The sequence below is a fragment of the Lontra canadensis genome, unplaced genomic scaffold (assembly GCF_010015895.1).
Source record: "Lontra canadensis isolate GAN:19392208 unplaced genomic scaffold, GSC_riverotter_1.0 scaffold2, whole genome shotgun sequence".
Classification (NCBI taxonomy): Eukaryota; Metazoa; Chordata; class Mammalia; order Carnivora; family Mustelidae; genus Lontra; species Lontra canadensis.
The window spans coordinates 55,727,467-55,748,933 of NW_022630996.1; the positions used below are offsets into that span (position 1 = coordinate 55,727,467).

General features: G+C 35.0%; 1 non-coding gene across 1 annotated transcript; it reads right to left on the bottom strand.

The window, feature by feature from the left end:
- Nucleotides 1-19,158: 19,158 nt before the first annotated feature.
- On the bottom strand, nucleotides 19,159-19,263 carry LOC116879081. The gene has a single exon (XR_004384960.1). It is a non-coding gene; the product is annotated as a U6 spliceosomal RNA (small nuclear RNA).
- Nucleotides 19,264-21,467: the final 2,204 nt, after the last annotated feature.

The following is a 21,467-nucleotide window of genomic DNA, read 5'->3' on the forward strand; positions in this document are numbered from 1 at the left end:
GCGAAATAAGTCAGTCGGAGAAAGACAACTATCATATGATCTCCCTGATATGAGGGAGAGGAGATGCAACATGGGGGGTTAAGGCGGTAGGAGAAGAGTAAATGAAACAAGATGGGATTGGGAGGGAGACAAACCATAAGTGACTCTTAATCTCACAAAACAAACTGAGAGTTGATGGGGGGAGGGAGTTTGGGATATGGGGTTGGGGTTATGGACATTGAGGAGGGTATGTGCTATGGTGAGTGCTGTGAAGTGTGTAAACCTGGCGATTCACAGACCTGTACCCCTGGGTATAAAATATATATTATATGTTTATAAAAAATAAAATTAAAAAAAAAGTTGGGCAAAATGTTTGAACAGACTTCTTACTATAGAAGATATATGGCTGGCAAATAAATGCCTTTTTCATTATGGAAATGCAAATTCAACTTACAATATGGTGCCAAACCACACCCACTGGAATAGCTAAAATGAAAAAAAAAAAAATCTGACCATACCCAATGTCAACAAGGATGTGCAGCTACTGGAACTTTTATGAATTGCTGCTGGGAATGCAAAATGCTACAGATGCTTTGGACAACAAATGGATGGTTTCTTATGAAGTTAAACAATCACTTAACATATTACTCAACAGCTCCAATACCAGATCTTTACCCAAGATAAATGAAGACTTGCATGTGCAAAGGGCAGGAGGCAACAATTTTGGTCTGATAGAAGTGTTCTATATCTTCATTGGATACATTTTTTTAAGCTTGTTTAATTATACACATAAAATTTATATATTTTATTGTGTATAAGTTGTACCTTAATAAAGTAGGCACCTCCCCAAAGAATATGAATTTTGGTTCTGGCCCAGCTGAGATTGAGGTATCTGTCAGACATCCATGTGAAGTTGTTAGTAGGAAATTAGACATAGGAGAAACATCCAAGCTGAAGTTTCTGATCTGCAAATCATTAGTCTATAGATAATGAAGCTGGCCATGGGTCATGTGGTAAAGCATATTTAAAATGAATAGATAAAAGGTCAAGGATGGGACCGAGTATAACATTCATATTGAGGAATGGATCATCTCCTAATTTGACTGAACTGAATGGTTAGAGCTGATTACTACCAAGTCAGTCTAGTCAAATTAGCGATTTTAGAGAGTTTAATGATTATTTCCCTTTGTCAAAATGCTGAAATTGGTGGAATGTGTCTTTAGTTATGACTATAAATGCATTTAGGAATTTAAACTAAAGGACATAGATAACTTTCTTGAAAGTATAGCAGTGATCTTTAAGAATGAGGACAAAAGTTCCAGAGCAGATAAAATAATTATGGAAAAATATCAGACAGTAGAGCTATTTTGCTTTCTAGGGCTTATTATAATGTTCAAAATTTGGCTACTCCTCATTTATAATTTTTTATAGTCTTTTGCCCTAAAGATGCAAGGCAAATACCAAAGATAAAACATACCAAATGTTGACTAAATTTTTTTCCAAATTTTATTTTCTTTGTTTATTTATTTACCTCTTTTATAGGGAAGCTCAGAAGTCAGCATTTTTTTTTTTTTTTGGTATTCATTTTGTTTTAATTCTCTAAATCTATTAAAAACAAGAAATTAGTCTACTTTTTTGTTTTTATCAGAATAATTCTTTTTTCCTCTAGTATCCTAATATAAATATGTATTACCAGATTGTACCAAGAAGTGTTAGCATTCTTACTAGAAAATCACCTGGAGGGCCTCCTTTACTTCTGAAATATGCTACTTGTGCTTAGTATGCAAATTGGTGCATTTTATTGCACTACTGAATTTCTGGGCATCTCCTATATCTGAGCACATTTAGGAGGCAGAAGGAAGAGCTCACAAAGTTGCAAGAGATGCCACATACATGGCAACTCTTCAGGAAAGTGGCCCTAACACTTTCTTTCCTCCTCAGTTTGGCAGCCGGAGAAAAGCATACTACAACTCTAACCACAGTTGCTTGAAAGACGACACTGTTGCACACTTGGGCAGAAATACCAATAAGCTAAGTGTGTGGATTATCTAGGACCTCAGCATAGACTGGCATCAAATCTGCTGATAGGGGGTGCTCCATGCTTCCATGCCTGGTAGCAGGCTACTGGTCCAAAACTAGGTATTTGCCAGTTGAAGGCAAGAAAACAGGCCACTGGGCTCAAGTTGTTGGTTCACCCAGTGAGTTATTTCTCCAGCTCTCTACAAAACCAGTTGCATAGCTTCATGATGGGAGAGCTAGGAGCTAGCATGAGTGATTGATAACTTCCTGTATGCATTCAGCATATCCTCCCAAGAAATCTTCATTACCCAGAGTAAATTGCAAAAGTCTCCTCCTTAAAGCTCTAAGGAAGCTGACACATGGAGAGAATGATTAACAACAAAATGCCCCTAAACAAATAACAAAACCTGAAAGTCAAAGTGGTATTACTTGTAACTAAGTCATTTGACACAGCAAAACTCTTAAAAAGGTATGTCAACATTTTCAGGTGATATCTTCACATTTTTAGAACTTAGATTTTTCTTAAATAGCAATTAAGTACCTAACAAAAACAAAATAAAGGAAAAACAATTTTGGATTTTTCTCATGAAGTTAAGACCTCTGATTCAATCTAGTTCAGTATATGAGAATATAATAGAGAATTTACACAAATTTATCAAATTTAGCTAACATCTCTAATTTATATAATCTCTATACAAATTTTATATAGTGTATTAATCTTGGAAAATAATTACTCCAAAAATACTCCAATAAAACTAGATTAATTTCATTTCTTATTATTTTTAAGTCCATAGACAATGTTTCTCTAAGAAGCTTAGCTAATTGGGTGAAGTATTTCTTTCTTAGGACTATAACCTTTCACAAAGCAAGAATTATTTGAGTTCTACATAATAGAATATGTCAAAATGAGTAATTCTAAAGAGAGATAGAATGATATAATCAGAGAATTATGAAAGTTATGACACTATGAGGTAATAGCAAGGTAAGTTTTGTAGCATTTATTCTGATCTAAAATTCAAGAATAGTATTATTGGGCTTATAAAGTAAGGATTGGCAGGAGCAATTTTTTTTTTTTTTTTAAGAGAGAGCCTACCACCAGTGGTGGGGAAGCTGGTCAGAGGGAGAGGGAGAGAGCATCTTAGAATCTTAGGTAGGCTCCACACCCAGCACAGAGCCCGATGCAGTCCTCAATCTTACAACCCTGAGATCATAACCTGAGCCAAAATCAAGAGTTGGACACTTAACCAACTGAACCACCCAGGCACTCCTGGTTGGTTACATTTTATATGAAACTCATTGTATCCTAAATATTTAACACTTATGATTGTTATAGACTGAATTATGGCTTTACAAAAATTCATATGTTGAAGTCCTAACACCTTATACTTCAGAATGTAATTGCATTTGAAAGAGAGGGTTTTTAAAGAGGTAATTAAGTTAAAACAATGTCATTATGGATTCCAATATAGATGGTATCCTAATAAGAAGAAGAAATTTGGACACAAACACAGAAGGAAGATGATATAAAGACATAGGAAGAAGGTAGCCAACTACAAGCCAAATAGAGAGGCCTGGAACATAAACCTTCTCTCATGGCCCTCAGGAGGACCAACACTGCCAACACCTTGAGCTTGGACGTCCATCTAGATCTGTGAAAAAATAAATGTCTGTTGTTTAAGCTATCCAGTCTGTGGTACTTTGTCATGGCAGCCCTAGCTAAGATAATGCTGTAGCATTACCTGCAGTATAAAACTTTGTGGAGAACTTTATACTAAAAAAGAGAAGTGTCCAGTTTGAATTGACTTTTATAAAAGCTATGTTCCCAACCATAATACTTGGAAGATATATGCAAACAGTATTAACAATAAGAAAAGAGTTAATTGTGATGTGAAGAATATTCTTGGTATGGTTAAGTTTATGACAATTAAATTTTCTTTTAAGTTTTAAAATTTAAAAAGTCCATACAAGGTTCTTCTCAGTACCTTTGAATTATAAGAGATTCTAGTCAGATAAACTCCTTTCTTCAACGTTGCTAACTCACAACACTAAAAAAAAAAAAAGAATGGTCTTAAATGAGTAGTGTTGCCACTTAGTTTCAACTGGCATTTTAATATATGTAAGAGTCATTGATTAAACTTTGAAGGATTTTGTAGTATATTGTCTTTATATAGGTAAAGGAAATAAAATTAATCCACAAGAAAAGGTGTACAGAAATCAACTCTTATGGTAAATAGATTTAAAATCTAATTTTTATATTAATAAGGTATTATAGAGCAGAGTTTGATAAACTATTCCTATAAAGGGCGAGATAGTGAGTACTTTATGCTTTGCAGACCCCATGGTCTCCATTGCAGGTAATAAACTATGAAACAGCTATTGATGTCATGTAAATTGTGGTATTGCTGTGTGCCAATAAAACTTTACAGAAATAGGTAGTGGCTGGATTTAACTTGCAGGATGTACTTTGCCAACTCTGTAATAGAAGACGGAAGGTTTACAGAAAAAAAAAAAAGACAAAAGAAAACAACTTTTTCTAGTCTTGAATTTGATTTGGGGAAAGTTTCTTTTTCCTTTTTGTTTTTAAGTTGAGTTTTTTCTTTTCCGTATAAAATGATCACAATTTCTCCCTCTAACCTCATTTAAAAATAGAACAATAAAGTAGATTTCATTGGAATCTCTCTTTGGTGAAGTAAATTTATAACACTGTTTGTCTAAGACTCAGGCAAGTAAGAAACATCATTTTACAGTTTTTTAAAAAATTTGTGTGCAATCTCTCAGGGCATTATTTTTTTTAATATGATTTTCCCTAACTAGATTATGTACTCGGAAAGAAAGTTATTTAACAAGACCAACTGCATGAGATGTCTGGGCAACACTTACTAGGCTTAGTTACTGGTTACTCAGGGCTGTGTGTCTTTTATGATATACCCACGGTGCATTTCTAAAAGTCAAAAGTGAAAGCACAATTTTTTCCTTAAATGCCAATAGTTTTCATGTATAGAGTTTGAGGAGGTATACTCTCACAGTTTTTATTAGCTGTCTCTGTTATCTTTATTGATGGTGAGAGCAGAAAAATACCAAATCATAAATCTTGTGCAATCCTCTTGCCCTGATAGAATTCAGGAAAGTGGAATGTGGAGAAGATCCACAAAGGCTACTTGCAGTACCTACCAGGAGTGTAGAAGGGAGATAGTTCATGTACCTAGTGGGTCAGGAAGAAAGGGTTAAAAAAGAGAGAGATGAAGTAGCAGTGGGAACTTGGGAAAAGAGGTCTTTAAAAAGGATTTGTAGGAAGTCATCCTATATAATGTGATCCAATCCCCCTTCTGTGTCCCTAAGGAAAAAGAAATCTTGAAAACCTGGATGTTTGTAGAGGAATTTGAATTCTCTTCTCATGTTGCAAAAGATAACTTTTGAATTTGGCATTAGCTTGAGGACAGTATAGCTCAGTTTTGTTATCTTTGGATTTTTTTAGTGGTGGTGATTTCATTAAAGGAAGTTTCTCTAAGGTCTGCTTCTCAAGGGTTTTAGAGAAGTGTCTGTGCAAATCACTTCTATATTGGGCGAAGTTACCAGTGATCAAAGGTACTCTAAAAGGGATTACATTTCTTGTTTTTCCCTCTCACAGAAAGTTGTTAGCTGTACTCCACATATGCTGAAGTAGAAAAGCACCTGGAAAAGATTTTGTGTGCCCTTTTTATAATGCAAAAGTAAAATTAAAAACCCTTTGTCCTAAGGGGGATAAAATGTAGGAGGACTTATTCTTCTGCTTAACAAGACTAGCTCCTACTAAGGGGTTCCAGAGCTCTAATTCATAACAAAGTTGGAGGTCTCCTGGAAGTGAAGGTGGGATGATCCTCCCACTACTTATAGTTTTGGGGAATAGATGGCCCCAGCCAAGGCTCAGGGGCAAGGAAAGCAATAAGATCTTTCATCTAAAGTTAACAGTAGGCTAGCCTTGATCAAAAGGAACAAAGGGGGCAGATACTGTAATCTGCTCTCACCCTGCTCTTGTAGAATGTGGCAATGTTTTTAAGTGGAAAAGTTGGTTTCTGGGAGTTAGGATATCTAAAACTCAGGTTTACTGTGGAAAGCTCATCTGTTCTCAAGTTTCAGTGGCAGTCAGTGATGAAGATGAAGTCAGGGAACAAATTCACAGTTGAAATACAGAGATATCAGAAATGCAAATGCCTTTGGCACCCAGGTGTAGGTTAAGCATCTGCCTTTGGCTCAAGTCATGATCCCAAAGTCCTGGGATCAAGCCCCATGTCCAGCTCTCTGCTGCGTGGGGAACCTGCTTCTCCCTCTCTCCCTTCCTGCCACTCCACTACTTGTGCTCTCTCTCTCTATCAAATAAATAAATAAATAAAATCTTTTAAAAAAATAAATGTAAATGCCTTTAAGAAAAAGAGAAAGAAAACACTGAACTTTTTTTACATGTACCATTAATAACTATTTTTACAAAGATGGGGGTAAAGAATTTTCTTAGACTCTAGCTTAACTTTGAAGTAAAATTTTAAAGATTTTATTTATTTGAGAGAGAGAGAACAAAAGTGGTTGGAGGGGCAGAGGGAAAGGGAGAAGCAGACTCCCTGCTGAGCAAGGAAGGAACCCTACAGGATCCCAGGACCCTGAGATCATGACCTGAAGTGAGGGCCGCGGCTTAAATGACTCAGACGCCCAAGTGTCCCTGAAGTAAATTTCAAGAGAAGTGCATAGTAATCCTGCAGCCTCCTATTTCCAGAATTATTTTTACATAGAAGAGAACCTAAAAGGAATTTGATAAAGACATTTCTCTATGGATTTGTTCTATCAGATAAAACTACACTGCTATAGCTGTCAGTGAAGTCAACTGACCAAATGATTGCTTTAATCATCTATAAAGGTAAAAACTTCTTTTGAACCTGTTTTGGAAAGAGCTTAATGGTTTTTAGTGTCACATGAAATATTTTAAAATACATTCATCCTGTGTGTGCTTGTGTTGGTCCAGAGAACACACAACTTTTAAAGAGTTGGGAAACATTTTGGTATAGGAGACACTTATTACAAAACAATTTCTCACAGAACAAGACCATGTAGGTTTATGGTGCATGGCTGCCTGATGATTTCCAGGTTTCAATGGCTCTGGTAGATAAGGGGAAATTTGGCAAGGTCAGAAGAGAAAAGAACAGATTTATCCTTCAAGTAGGAAAGATAACTGCCCTGAGTGTACAGAAGAGGAAGAACCAAAGTATTTCTGGTCACCTGCTTTCTTTCTTCTTTCTTTTTAAAGAATGGTAAGAAGAAACCATTAACCACTTAGGGACAGTTTTGGAACATTGATACATGGTATTCAGGAAAACAGGATCAAAAGCCAACAGCTCTTATCTAGAAATGCTGAAGGGAACCTAATAAAAATGGTTGACCCTACAAAACACAAGAAGGGCATTAAGAATTCATTACAGTAAATAATATAAATGGCATATGTGCTATGAAATAAGGCTTCCCTAACCAAAGGTTGAAAATTCCTGTAATTCTCTGGTTGTTTGACAATTCTAAATGAGTTCTTGTACCTAGAAACACATTCTGTAAATAAGTTATGAAATCCCCTTGTAGTCATTTTGCTATGGTATTAGCATGACATTTGTCACTAATACGATGCAAATATATTGTTTATACACTTAGAATGCCAGTAAATTTGATATGACATTAAAATATGTGGCTGAATGCCTCTGGTGTCAGTTCTGGCTCATTTAGACACTGTCTTTGAATAAATAAATAGCTTAGTTGATGACACCTTTTAAATTTTTTCTTCGACTTGATTTTAATAGATTATTACCTCTCTCAGTGCTATTTGAAATGTTTTCTTCATTCATTTACAACACAAATTAACATGTCATTTTTTTCATGAAATTTTGAAAGCAGATAGGATAGTGACAGTACTTGTACAGTGTGCATCTGTATACAGATTTCAATGCTTTAAATAAGTCATTTGAAGAAGAATAGGCCTATATGAGCATCTGTCATTGCTATGCAATTATGGTAGCTAAAATTGCAATGTCACCATTAGAAAATGAAACAATGCCAGAACTGTGGTAAAATAAAAGTCAGTTCTGGAAATAGCAACTGCTGGCTGTTAGTTACTTTACACACTGTGAGGTTATTCTCTGACCTTGAGAGGAAATGTTTTTGTGATTATTGATCAATATGACTACCTTTCTTACATTTACAAAGCTCACTGACCCCTTTTGTTTTGGGCACTTAAATAAAATAAAGCCAATAAAATAACAAGTAAATATAGTTTTTCAACTGTTGGATGCAAATAAAACCTTTTATTTGTGAAGAATATGATGATTATACTCTGTATGTTAGTATTTCATTTCTTGACATTCATTGCAAAATTTTGAAAAATATATGCATTCATTTATCTTTCTTTTACTATGTATGAATTTTATTAACCTATATTTTTATTGATTACTGTTTTATTTGATTAAAGTATAGCTTCATTGCTTATATGTTCTTTTTATTCAATATCCTTTTATTATTATGAAGTACCCTTGATTCTCCCAGGATTCACACAGTAATCAATCTGCAATCAACCAAAATTTTTTGTGACTTAACTGGTATTTTTTCTGCTCCAGATACTTCAGTAACCACTATATCCTGGACAATAGTTCCTAATGATCCTTTATCCAGAAATGGACTTTACTGCCAGTTCTAGATAACAAGACTTATGCAACTCAACCAATCAGCTTAATCTAAATCAGCAGAGACATTTCTCTGAGCTGTTCTTTTCTCTAAGGCATTGCCATACAAGCTTTCTCTTTCTTAACTCCCCCATACTTTCAAGCAGGTTTAAATATACAAATATAAATATATAATCTTTCTGGTTGTTCTTTGTAATATGGTTGTTCTGAAACAAGCTAGTCTGCCACTTGGAAGCCATATTCTACTTTTAATCAGAAAAAAAAAAAAGGCTGTCTTTTACTAGTGCTGTAGTTCACTTTTTAGAAAGTGTTTTCCTTATCTTAAAACTGTGTTGTTTATTCCCATATCTTTGCTTTCTTCTTGCATCTTTTTAATTTCTTTGACTTTTTCCTGAGTTGTATGAGAATTTCTAATTTTTCTTTTCTGCTTCACTAAGCTGATTTCTTGGAAGGCAGGTCTGTTTCTATTGTCAATAGTTGAGGATAGTGATTTATTATTATTTTTCAAATTTTAATTTTCTTTAGTCATTTATAACGTTATTTTTTTCATTGTCTTTATATTTATAATAGTGTTTTTTGTTTGTTTGTTTTTGTTTTTTAAATTTTATCTGTTCTCCTCTTTGGATATTTTCCAAATAACCATATCTTTGGGACACCTGGGTGGCTCAGTTGGTAAAATGTCTTCCTTCATCTCAGTCATGATCCTAGGGTCCTGGATTGAGCCCCACATCTGGCTCTCTACTCAGTGGAAATCTGCTTCTCCCTCTCACTCTCCCTCTGTGCTTTCTTTCTCTTTATCTCTCTCAAATAAATAAAATCTTAAAAACAAAACAAACAAAAAACCCCAAATAGCCATGTCTTCTTGTCAATTCTTATGATTACAAAAAATTTTCTAAATATTTATGTTTTTGCAAAGTATATTTAGAGATGTTATTTCTCTGAATGTTCACTAAAGAGGTCCAATTCCCTTTGATCTGAAATCTCATTTCATAAGCTTTGTATTTAACTTTCTCATTTTTCCTTCTTACACAAACTCTTGACCAATATATAATAAAAGGCTATAACCCTTGGTTGCCCACTTTGTTTAACAAGATACTCGCCAAATGCATTCACAGTTGCATAGATTGAAGTCAGTTTGGTGCCCACCACACACGTTCTAATGCCCAGTTTCTGGCAGGAGATCATCTTTGGCCCAGTAGATATTCATTTAGCCTCTGCTCTACTCTTGGAATAACATCAACTAACTAGAAAGTCTGGTTCTCTTTCATTTTATTTATTTATTTAAAATAATTATGTATTTATTTGAGAGAGAGACAGGGTGGGGTGGATGGGGCAGAGGGAGAGAATCCAAGCAGACTCCCTGCTGAGCACAGAGCCCAGCTCTTGGCTCTATCCCAGGACCCTGAGATCATGACCTAAGCTGAGGTCAAGAGTCAAATACTTAACCAACTGAGTCACTCAGTTGCCCGGTTCTCTTTCATTTTAATACAGAATAGTGTATGGAAAACTCAAATCCTGTAATTTACTGCCTCCAGGGATTTCTTTTCACTTTTTCAAATACTGTGTTTTACTTGATTGTACTACGTTTTCTAAATAAAATGTTTATTTGAGGATGTTTTATTTCTCAATGAACCACCATCATATATTCCCATGCATATTCTACATTGGGAATTGCATTCTCTGAATGCAACTTTTATGTCTCCTTGTCTCTTTAACCAGCACTACTTTCTATCTCTATGTTCTTACTATCTTAGATTCTCATTTACATGTTTCTGTCATGAAGCCCAAAGCTTATCTTATATTCTCTTAAATTATAACTCGATGACCATATGTCTGTCCTAGGTCTCAATTTGCTTGTAATGGACTTGTTTATCTATACCTGGGATTCCAGCAAAATAATTTTGCTGCCCCTTTCTCTTGATAGTGGCTAGATATAGATGACTTTTTTATCATTCTAATTTTTATCTGTATTTTAACTGAAGTCTTAAGAATGGCTTATGTGCACATTGTGGCATGGTTTTAGTCTAATATTATTTACATTTTTATGTAATGCTAAAAAAGAAGTGAGTGAAAATCAAACATTTTAAGTTTTTCTCTTAGTGTTCTTCTTTTCTTCTTATAAATATTTGAATGCTACAGGACAGAAACTTTATTTTAGTACAACCTGAAACAAACAAATCACAGAGAAAGCAAAAGAGGAGCTGAGTTTGTGAAACACTCAGTCAAATTTGCAGAAGAATTGGCATAGAAAAACATCAGATAAAACTTCAAACCCTGTAAGAGTTATTTAAACAAAAAAATAGATATCTAAGTGGTGTCCATCGCTAAAGACAATGCATTATACTAAAATAAACAGGGAAATACCTTTTAGCTATCATTATTATAGATAGTTTTTAATCCTTAGAAAATGTTTATAACCATATCAGAAATAACATTCTTTTCTTGTTCCACGGTATCTGTTAAACTCAGAATGGATTTAAAGCAGTTAATAAGAAATAGATTTATGTCTTTGCAAACCAAGGTAATAGATATGTCCTTTTTTGTTGGATTAAGGAATGAATCAGTGTTTAACTATTTAATTTTTAAATAGCAAATGATGCAATAGTTGCTACCAAAACTTACATAAAAAAGAATTATTCTCTTATGGAGCTATAAAAGGCTTTGGATGTGTATTCCAAATAGATGTACAATTAAAGCTTACTGATAGAGTATATGTCAATTCAGCAGCAGCATTAAAAAATATGATTGATGAAATGGTAGTGTGTCTTATAAGAAAACTGCTAGCCTTTTTAGTATTTAGAGTGTATGTTTTAAAATGGGTTTTCTAACACATAGAAGAAGGCAGAGACTTAGATTAAATCCCAAGATGGAGGAATTTACCCCAAATGAAAGAACAAGATGAGGCCACTGCCAGAGACCTACGTGAAACAGATACAAGTACCATGCCTGATGGAGAATTTAAAGCAACAATCATAAGGATACTCACTGGACTTGAGAAAATAATAGAGGACATCAGTGAGACCCTTACAAAAGAGACAAAAGAGTTAAAAAAGAATCTATCAGAGATGAAGAATGCAGTAAACAAGATTGGAGATAGGCTAAATGCAATGAACAGCAGGATGGAAAAAGCAGAGAAGTGAATTAGTGATCTAGAAGAGAAAATAGAGGAAAATAATGAAGCTGAACAAAAGAAAGAAAAGTTGTACAACATGAGAATAGATTTAGGGAATTCAGTGACTCCATGAAATGTTATAACATTTGTATTATAAGAGTCCCAGAAGAAGAGGAGGGAGAAAAGGGGGCAGAAAATTTATTTCAAAAAAAATAGCAGAGCCCTTCCCTAATCTGGGGAAGGAATCAGATCCAAGAGCCACAAAGATCTCCCATCAAAATCAACAAAAGCAGGCCACACCAAGACATACTGTAATTAATTTGCAAAATATAATGATAAAGGAAAAAAAATTCTTAAAAGCAGCAAGACAAAAGGAGTCCTTAACTTATATGGGAAAACTCAAGACTACCTGGAGAGTTTTCTTTTCTTTTCTTTTTAAGATTTTATTTATTTGACAGAGAGAGATCAAAATTAGTCAGAGATGCAGGCAGAGAGAGAGGGGGAAGCAGGCTCCCTGCCGAGCAGAGAGCCCGATGTGGGGGCTTGGTCCCAAGAACTGGAGATCATGACCTGAGCCGAAGGTAGAGGCTTAACCCACTGAGCCACCCAGCTTCCCCCTCTGGAGAGTTTTCAACTGAAACTTGGCAAGCCAGAAGAGAGTGGCATGATATAATCAAAATGCTGAATGGCAAAAATCTGCAGCCAAGAATACTCTATCCTGCAAGGTTATCCTTCAGAATAGGAGAGATAAACAGTTTCCCAGAAAAACAAAAACTAAAGGAGTTCATGACCACTACACCAGCACTGCAAGAAATATTAAAAGGGACTCTGAAGTGAAAGAGAGATCAAAAGTGACAAAGACAAGAAAAGATCAGAGAAAATCTCCAGAAGCAGTGACAATACACATATAAAATGGCAATAAATACATATCTATCAATAATTACTTTAAACATAAATAGACTAAATGCTCCAATCAAAAGACATAGGGTGTCAGAATGGATATGAAAGCAAAGCCCATCTATATGCTGCCTTCAGGAGACTCATTTTAGACCTAAAGACACCTGCAGACAAAGTGAGGAGATGGAAAAGCAGTTATCATGCAAATAGATGTCAAAAGATAGAGTAGCACTACTTATATCGGACAAACTGGACTTTTTTGCTCTTTTTATTTTGGTGTGAAGCCTAATTTTTATTTTATTTAAATTCAATTAGCCAACATATAATACATCATTAGTTTTGGATATAATGTTCAATGATTCATTAGTTGTGTGTAACACCCAGTGTTCATCCCATCACATGCCCTCCTTAATGCCCCTCACCAAGTACCCTATCCCCTCATCCACCTCCCTTTCTGAAACCCTCAGTTTGTTACCTGAAGTTAAGAGTTTCTCATGGTTTGTCTCCCTCTCTGATTTCTTCCCATTCAGTTTTCCCTTCCTGTCCCTCTGATCCTCTGTGCTACTCCTTGTATTCACTTTTAAGTGAAACCATATGATTGTCTTTCTCTGATTGACTTGTTGCACTTAGCATCACACCCTCCAATACCATCCATGTCATTGTAAATGATATGTATTCGTCCTTTCTGATGCTGAGTAATATTCTGTCGTATTTATGAACTGTATCTTCTTTATCCATTCATCTTTTGAAGAACATCTTGGCTCCTTCCACATAGACATTTCTGTTCCTGTAATGTTTTTATCCCGCTCTGGTATTGAGGTAGTGCTGGCCTTATGGAATGGTTTTGAATGTGTTCCCTCTATTCTCCATTATTTGTAATATTTGATAATTGCTATTAATTATTTAATGTTTGATAGAATACACCAATGAAAATGTGTGGTTTTGGGCTTTTCTGTGCTATGAGATTTTTGATTTCTAATTCAATTTTCCATTCTTGTTATTGGTCTAAGAATATTTCCTATTTCTTGGATTGAAAATTCATGATCCAGTTGTGGTAACTTGTGTGCTTTTAGGAATTATATAGGGTTTTTTTTTTTTTTCAAGTTATCTGATTTGTTAGTATATAATTGTTTATAGTAATCCATTATCACACTATGTGTTTTTGGGTTTATCTTTTGTATTGTTTCTCTTCCATTTCTCACTTTGGTTTTGAGTCCTTTCTCTCTCTCTCTCTCTCTTTTTTTTTTTTTTTTTGAAAAGCTGGTCATTCCTTTGAATGTTATGTTTTTGTTTATTCTGCCCCCTTATTTTTTTTTTCTGATTTTTCTTTGTTTCTTCTTTTCAGTTAAGTTTCTTCCTTTTCTAGTTCCTTGTGGTGTAACATTGTTTATTAGAATTTCACTCTAGCAACTACTTTTGCTATATCCCATTGGATTTGGAATATTGTGTTTTCTTTTTCTCTTGTTTTGAGATATATTTTGATTTGCCATTGATTTATTTGACCCACTGTTTGTTGAGTAGTGTGTTGTTTAATGTTTACATATTAAATATTTAATATTTGCAAAAAAACAAAAAAATATATAAATATATTTAAGCAATGAGTATCCAGGTTCTATAAACTAGTACTTAACTTGAATCTTGAGCCAGTATTTAAACATATTTATTATTTGAAATAGAAGATATTTTATAGGGGGGCCTGGGTGGCTCAGTCAGTTAAGCATCTGCTATGAGCTCAGGTCATGATCCTGGGGTTTTGGGATCAAGCCCCACATTGTGCTCCCTGCTCAGTGTGGAGTCTGCTTCTCTTTCTCCCTGTGCCTCTCCCCTAGTCTGTGAGTGCCCTCTCTCTCTCTCTCTCTTTATTCTCTCTCTCAAATAAGTAGATAAAATCTTTAAAAAAATAAGATATTTTATGTACTATGTGTAAATGGGGGATTTATTTTAAATGGCACATGCCATTCCACCTATAGATTTCCTTAGGTAGGGAGAAATTTGTTACTCTTAAATTTCTGATGGGAATTTCTCAGGATATTCTGTTTCTTGTCTATGGATAAAAAGAGAAAAATTCTGAGGAATTATTTCAGAGCTTCTCAGTGTTCCAAGACAAACCTCTAGGAGAAATCCTCACTTTTACTTTTCAGCTTTTACCCAGGGCTGTCCTCAAGAATCTGTAACATAGATCTTTCAAGAAAAACAGAAGTCTTATGTAGAGCAATGATTCAGTCATTCAAATATTGCTTATTGTTTAACCCTGAAGATAAAGAGCACAGCCAAGTAATAAGGAGACAATTATTTTTAAATATCAAAAATAAACTTATATACTTTATTATTGGGCCAGAGTAATTTGTCCACCAATTAGAAGTTACTTAATGTTTCTAAATAATTCTATCCAGCTATAATATATGATATACCATTTCCTGCATGTCATTATTAAAATTTTAGAAGGTGTTTACAAAGAGGATATTCTTAGAAGCAGGCATATCAGTGATAGCAAGAAGAGGTATCTGAAAGTGAAGCAAGACAAATGTGTTAAAGAACAAAGAGAAGATAGTGCCATATTGTAACAACAACATCATCCTTTTTTCTTGACCCTCTTAGCATTTTAGCTTTTTATATATATATATATATATATATATATATAATTTTCATATAAAATTATGTTAGTTTCAGATGTCTAACCTAATGATTTGATATTTGTATACACTGCAAAATGATTACCACAATAAATCTAGTTTCCTCCATCACCATGTAAAGTTACATAATATGCAATACAGTGCTATTGACTATAGTCACCATGGTATATATTAATTACATCCTCCCCACTTATTTATTTTATGACTGAAACTTTGTATCTCTTAATATATCTCTTAAGTCCATCTTGTTTAATATGTCATTCAAAACCAATGTTTCCATATAGATTTTCTACCTGGATGATCTATCGATTGGTTAAGTGGCATATAAAAGTCCCCTACGATTATTGTATTTCTGACAGTTTCTTCCTTTAGGTCTGTTAATATATGCTTTACATATGTAGGTGCTCCAATGTTGGGTGCATACATATGTATAAATGTTATATCTTTTTGGGGGGGATTGATCATTTTATTATTGGGTAATGGCCATCGTTGTCTTCTGTTACAGCCCATTTGAAGTCTGTCTTGTTAGGTACAGGTATAGCTACCTCAGCTTTCTTTTGGTTTCCATCTGCATGAAACACCTTTTTCCATCCTTTCACTTTCAGTGTATGTGTGTTTTTAGATCTGAGGTAGATTTCCTGTAGGAGCATAGAGATGGTTCTTGTTGTTTTTTTTAATTCATTCAGCTACACTATGTCTTTTGATCAGAGAATTAAATGTAAATGTCACTTACATTTAAAGAAATTATAATTATGTATGAACTTTTATTGTTTTTCTGTTAATTGTTTCATGTCTATTTTCTCTCTGTTTCTTTCTTCTTTAGCTCTTTTGTGGTTTGGTCTTTCTTTAGTGTTGTGCTTAGATTCTATTATCATTATCTTCTGTGTGTCTCCTATAGACCTTTGGTCTTTGATTACCATGAGGCATACATATATATGTCAAGTTGAATTTCAATACATTCTAAAAATCTACATTTTTACTCCCCCTTTTGATATATTTTTAAAAAATATTTATTTATTTATTTTAGAGAGAGAGAGAGAGAGAGAGAGGGAACATGGGGAGAGGCAGAGGAAAAGGGAAAGAGTGCCAAGCAGACTCCATGCTGAGTACAGAACCCGATTTGGGACTCAATCTCAGGACCCCAAGATCATGATCTGAGCTGAAACCAAGAGTTAGATACTCAACTGACTGAGCCACCAGGTGCCCCCATTTTGTGTTTTTGATGTCACATTTTACATCTTTTAATTTTGTGTGTCCTTTATCTAATTATTGTAGTTAGAGTTATTTTTACTACTTTTAGCTTTGTGCTAGCTTTATAAGTGATTCTCTACCTTTGCTATATATTTGTTTTCTGTATCAGTGAGATTTTTACTTTCATATGTTTTCTTGCCCTTTCTTTTTATCTTAAAGTAGTCCCTTTAATACTTCTTGTAAGAACAGTTTAGTGGTGGTGAACTCTGTTAGTTTTTGCTTGTTAGGAAAACTTATCTCCCCTTCAATTCTGAATCCCTACCTGAGTAGTGTATTCATGGTTTCTGGGTTTGGCAAGGTGAGGCCACCAGAGAGTGTAGGGGTGGGGCAAGCTATACTGGCAGGGGAAAGGGACAGTGCAAAAATGGCTTTGGCCAGTGCTGGCACTAGCAAAGTAGAAGGAAAGTACAAAAATGGTGCCTCACAGCATTTACATCCTTGGAGAGAGTTCCAGAAGACCCTGCCCCTCTGGCAGACACTTTCACATTAGTCAAATGAGTCTCTTTCACATGTGGTCTAGGTATTTTTCATTTTGCTGCTTTTGCTCTGGGTCTTGGGACAACAGAGTCTATGTTTGAGCCCTTTAACAGAGAAGTCTGAGTTTCCTACAGAACTTTGCATCTCCTGGGCATAAGTGCTATTGGTTTTCAAAGCCAGACATTTTGAGGGCTCATCTCTGATGCAGGTACCAAGGGTTGGGGTATATTCTGTATTTATGACATTCCTCCCACCTGTGGGTTATTGCATGGGGAATGTAGATTTTGACAAGACTATTTCTCTGCCTGTCCTACCAGTCTCAATGTGGTCTTTCTAGTTGTAGAGGAACTGTTCAGCTAGTCTTCAGGTCTTTTTGAGAGAATTATCATATATGTAGCTATAGATTTGATGTGTCTGCCGTAGAGGTGAGTTCAGGCTCTTCCTACCCCACCATCTTGAACCATCCCTTAACTTGGATCTTATTTCCTCCTCTTTTACTGACATATTTACTGATATATCACCTACCTATCCTCATACTATTTTAACTATCCTTTGAGGTTTGTTTTTCTGAGGTCAGGAATATCCAGATTGTTGCTAGATTCAATGACTTTTTTTTTGCAATTCTATTATCTTTAGTGCCTCAGATAGATTTCAAAAAGGAAGTCACATCTGTTTTCCCTTGACTTCTGCAGCATTTCAACATCCTGGGTGCTCTGACTTATCTCACTTTTCTCTTTTTTTGATATCTACAATCTCTCTCTCTCTCTCTCTCTCTCTCTTTTTCTCTCCCATAGCCATTCTCCTACTATTCCATAGCTCTTGCTTAAAATATCGATCAGTTTCTTCTATTGTTTATCCTCTTTGCTTTTTCCCTCAGGGATTTCACCCATTCTTCTGTCTTCAGCAATTACCACATTAATGATAATTCCTAAATAGGAAATATAGTAATTGAAGAGGCATGACTGGACACAAATCTGAAGGTCTTCATTGAAAGAAATCAAAGCCAGTGTTTGATTTATGCTACTGTTGAGCCTAGTGTAAAATGAGTACTAAGCTATTGTGTTTTATGTTTGTTTGTTTTGGTTGTTTTTTTCTTTTTCTTTAAAGAAAAGCTATATGCCTTTTTAAGCAGCTTGCTATAAACATAGGAAATAGATTAATATCATAGTACTGAAGCAAGTGGAATGAAAGAAGTTTAAGTGGATAAATATATTGGTAAAATCCTAAATATCATTTAAAATGTCACAAGGGGGTTTTTGAAGGGACTTTTTCACTTAAAGACAAAGTATCCCATTTATAGTTTTTTAAGCAACTTCTTTGAGCTTAAATTTGCTTATTATTAGTGGATTTTGGCCCAGGATTTCCTTTCCATCTTTTTAAGGATGACAGATTATTAATATGTGGTCCGGAAAGCTTTGAGCAAAGCTGACTTCATTTAATATTGTCCATTTTATAGGTGCTATGCTGTAAGAAGATGAGTAATGTAATTTTCAGTGAAAAAAATAATTATAGCAGGTATGAGGAGATATTATAGTCTTCATGCCTTTCCTGACATATTACATAGTTATAAGACAAATTCTCATTAGAACAAAAGGAATTGATGTGACCCTCCCTTATTTTTTGTTATCATTTAAGTGGACAGTGAGGTGTTTTGTTTTTGTTGTTGTTTCTTCTTTGGATAATAAATATAGTGAGCTCCTTTTAAAGATTTGCCATGCTCCTCCATATTTGAATTTTTTCTTTGCTGGCAAACTATGTGACACTAAACTTACAGCCCCAAAAATGAGTATATAATTTTCTATTGTACTCTGAAGTAGAGAACACACTAAACGTATTTTAAAAAATCACAAGCAATTTCAAGAAACTTCAGACTCTCCTTTGGCATTATTCCTCTCCTGGTCAGGAGATGGTGGCTAGGGCATCAGGATCAGCCAGGAAAATAGAAGGGACAAGGGGCAAAATGTGCCAGTTATTTGACACCATTTTTTAAGATGTTTTCTCAGAAACCTCAGGGCTTATATATCACTGATCAGAATCTAGTCACTTGGTCACCCTTATATGTAAGAGTCTTTAACCATATGTATGGGGAAAGTGGCTATTTTTAAAAAAATATGAACGCTTCACAAATTTGCATGTCATCCTTGTGCAGGGGCCATGCTAATCTTCTCTGTATTGTTCCAATTTTAATATATGTGCTGTGGAGGGGCGCCTGGGTGGCTCAGTGGGTTAAAGCCTCTGCCTTCGGCTCAGGTCATGATCCCAGGGTCCTGGAATTGAGTCCCGCATCGAGCTCTCTGCTCAACAGGGAGCCTGCTTCTTCCTCTCTCTCTGCCTGCCTCTCTGCCTACTTGTGATCTCTGTCTGTCAAATAAATAAATAAACAAAATCTAAAAAAAAAAAAAAAAAAATATATATATATATATATATATATATATATATATATGTGCTGCGGAAGCAAGCACAGAAAATGGCTGTTGGGCAGACAACTTATCTCAGGGCTAAATTTGCATGCATTTTCTCCTCCTGTCATACCAGGTAGATGTTAAAATTCTCATCTTGCAGATGAGGAAACAGAGGTTTAGATGGGCTAAATAACTTGCCTGCAGTCACAAGGCAGCATGGTGTAGGACTAGGAATTGAATTTACTTCTACTTGACCCAGCTGCTATCTTAACCACTGTACCTCATTGTTCCTGAGATGGAGCTCCAGGTCTCTTGTTGGTTTTATTTCAGGAAACCAGAACTGGATTCCAAAGATGAATTAATTCCTCTAAAAGACATACGGGGAACCAGGGTTGATGTACAAATATAGTAACCTTTTAAAAAATTCATAGGTTTAAGATGTCTTATGAATCTGCTTGCTTTGCTGTTTCTTGATTTATTAAGGAGACAGGGCCCTATGATTTGGTCTAATATGGGGAAAAACATTTAAAGTTAAAAAGAACCTCTCTCCACAAAGGGAAATTTTAAATATTAGGTTTCTGATAATTGTATTTTATAAATCTGCTTAGCCTATTTGTTAAAAAAAAATCTAGATAAATTGGTAGATAGTTGGAGTAGCAGGTAGTGTTAGTAGATTAACCCCAAACCTGTTTTCAATCCCCTTCTTCCCCCCCCCCCCCGCCTTTATTAAAGGGGCTGAAAGCTACATACTTGTTCTTACAGTCTCTACACTATGAATGGTGAAATGATACAGTCTGGTTAATGACATAAAGTCTCTTCAGGATGTTTCTGGGACAATTTTCCCTTTCCTGGTAAAGAGGACAGATACGGCAGATGCATTTCTTCCTTCCTCCTGCCTGGATTTAGACCCAACGGTGAGCCCTAGCAGTCATTTTTCAACCACAGATATTCAGATATTGGCTTTGATGACACTGAGTTGCTGAATCAATGCTTACTTACAAATTTCTTATTTTCTTTACTCTTAGTTATGTTATCTTTTACTTCACCTGAATTAATTCTAATATAATTAGTCATTGCCTTTCAATAATGGGACACAGCAATTAGCAGGTTGTTTTATTTTTAAAAAAATATTGTGTGTATTGGCTCAATATAGAGAAATAAAAATTCATGTAAGCTTTTTGGACCTGAAAAGTAAGTAAATTGCATATTGAATTTAGATAGCCACAAAAGAATTGCAAATATGGCCCACTGCCAAATGTTTGTTTTGTTCACCAGGATTTTCTTCCAGAGACAAAACAAACAAGATATTAACAAAAACTGGATTGCCTTCCTAACATGTTACCAGCTCTTGGCTGTCCAAAGTTGGATAAAGTGGCTGTCTTAGTCAGTTCAGGCTGCTATAACAACATACCACAAAATAGATGCCTTAACAAGAGAAATTTATTTCTTACAGTTCTGGAGACTGGCCAAGATCAAAGTGCTGGCCAATTCCACTTCTGTTGAGAGGCTTGCATTTGGCCTTCTTGCTGTATACTCACATGGCAGAGAGAGAAAGACAGAGAGTGGGAGAGAGAGAGAGACCTAGAGTTAGTTCTGGTGTTTATCTTTTTGTAAGGGTGCCAATCTCAGCTAAGGGCTCACCCATAAGACATCATTATTCCCAAAGCCCTCACATTCAAATGTCATCATACTGGAGATTAGTTTCAAAATATGAATTTTGGGATGACGCAAACATTCCATCCATAGCACCGATCTTCTAGTACACACAACATTAACAGAGGTTCTCAGCTTAACTCATCTTGGAACAAACCCAATCCACAAGAGTGGATTTTCATTAGCGGCCTAAGATTAATGATGCTCCATCATCCTGCTTTTTCACCTCTATTTTCAATATGGGCTACATGGTAATAATATTTTCAGTATAACTCTCTGGCTCAGAATTTCCTTTGTCCATATAAAAAAAAATTGTAAGCAGAAAGCAAAGAATATACTTTAATCTTTATTTACTGTT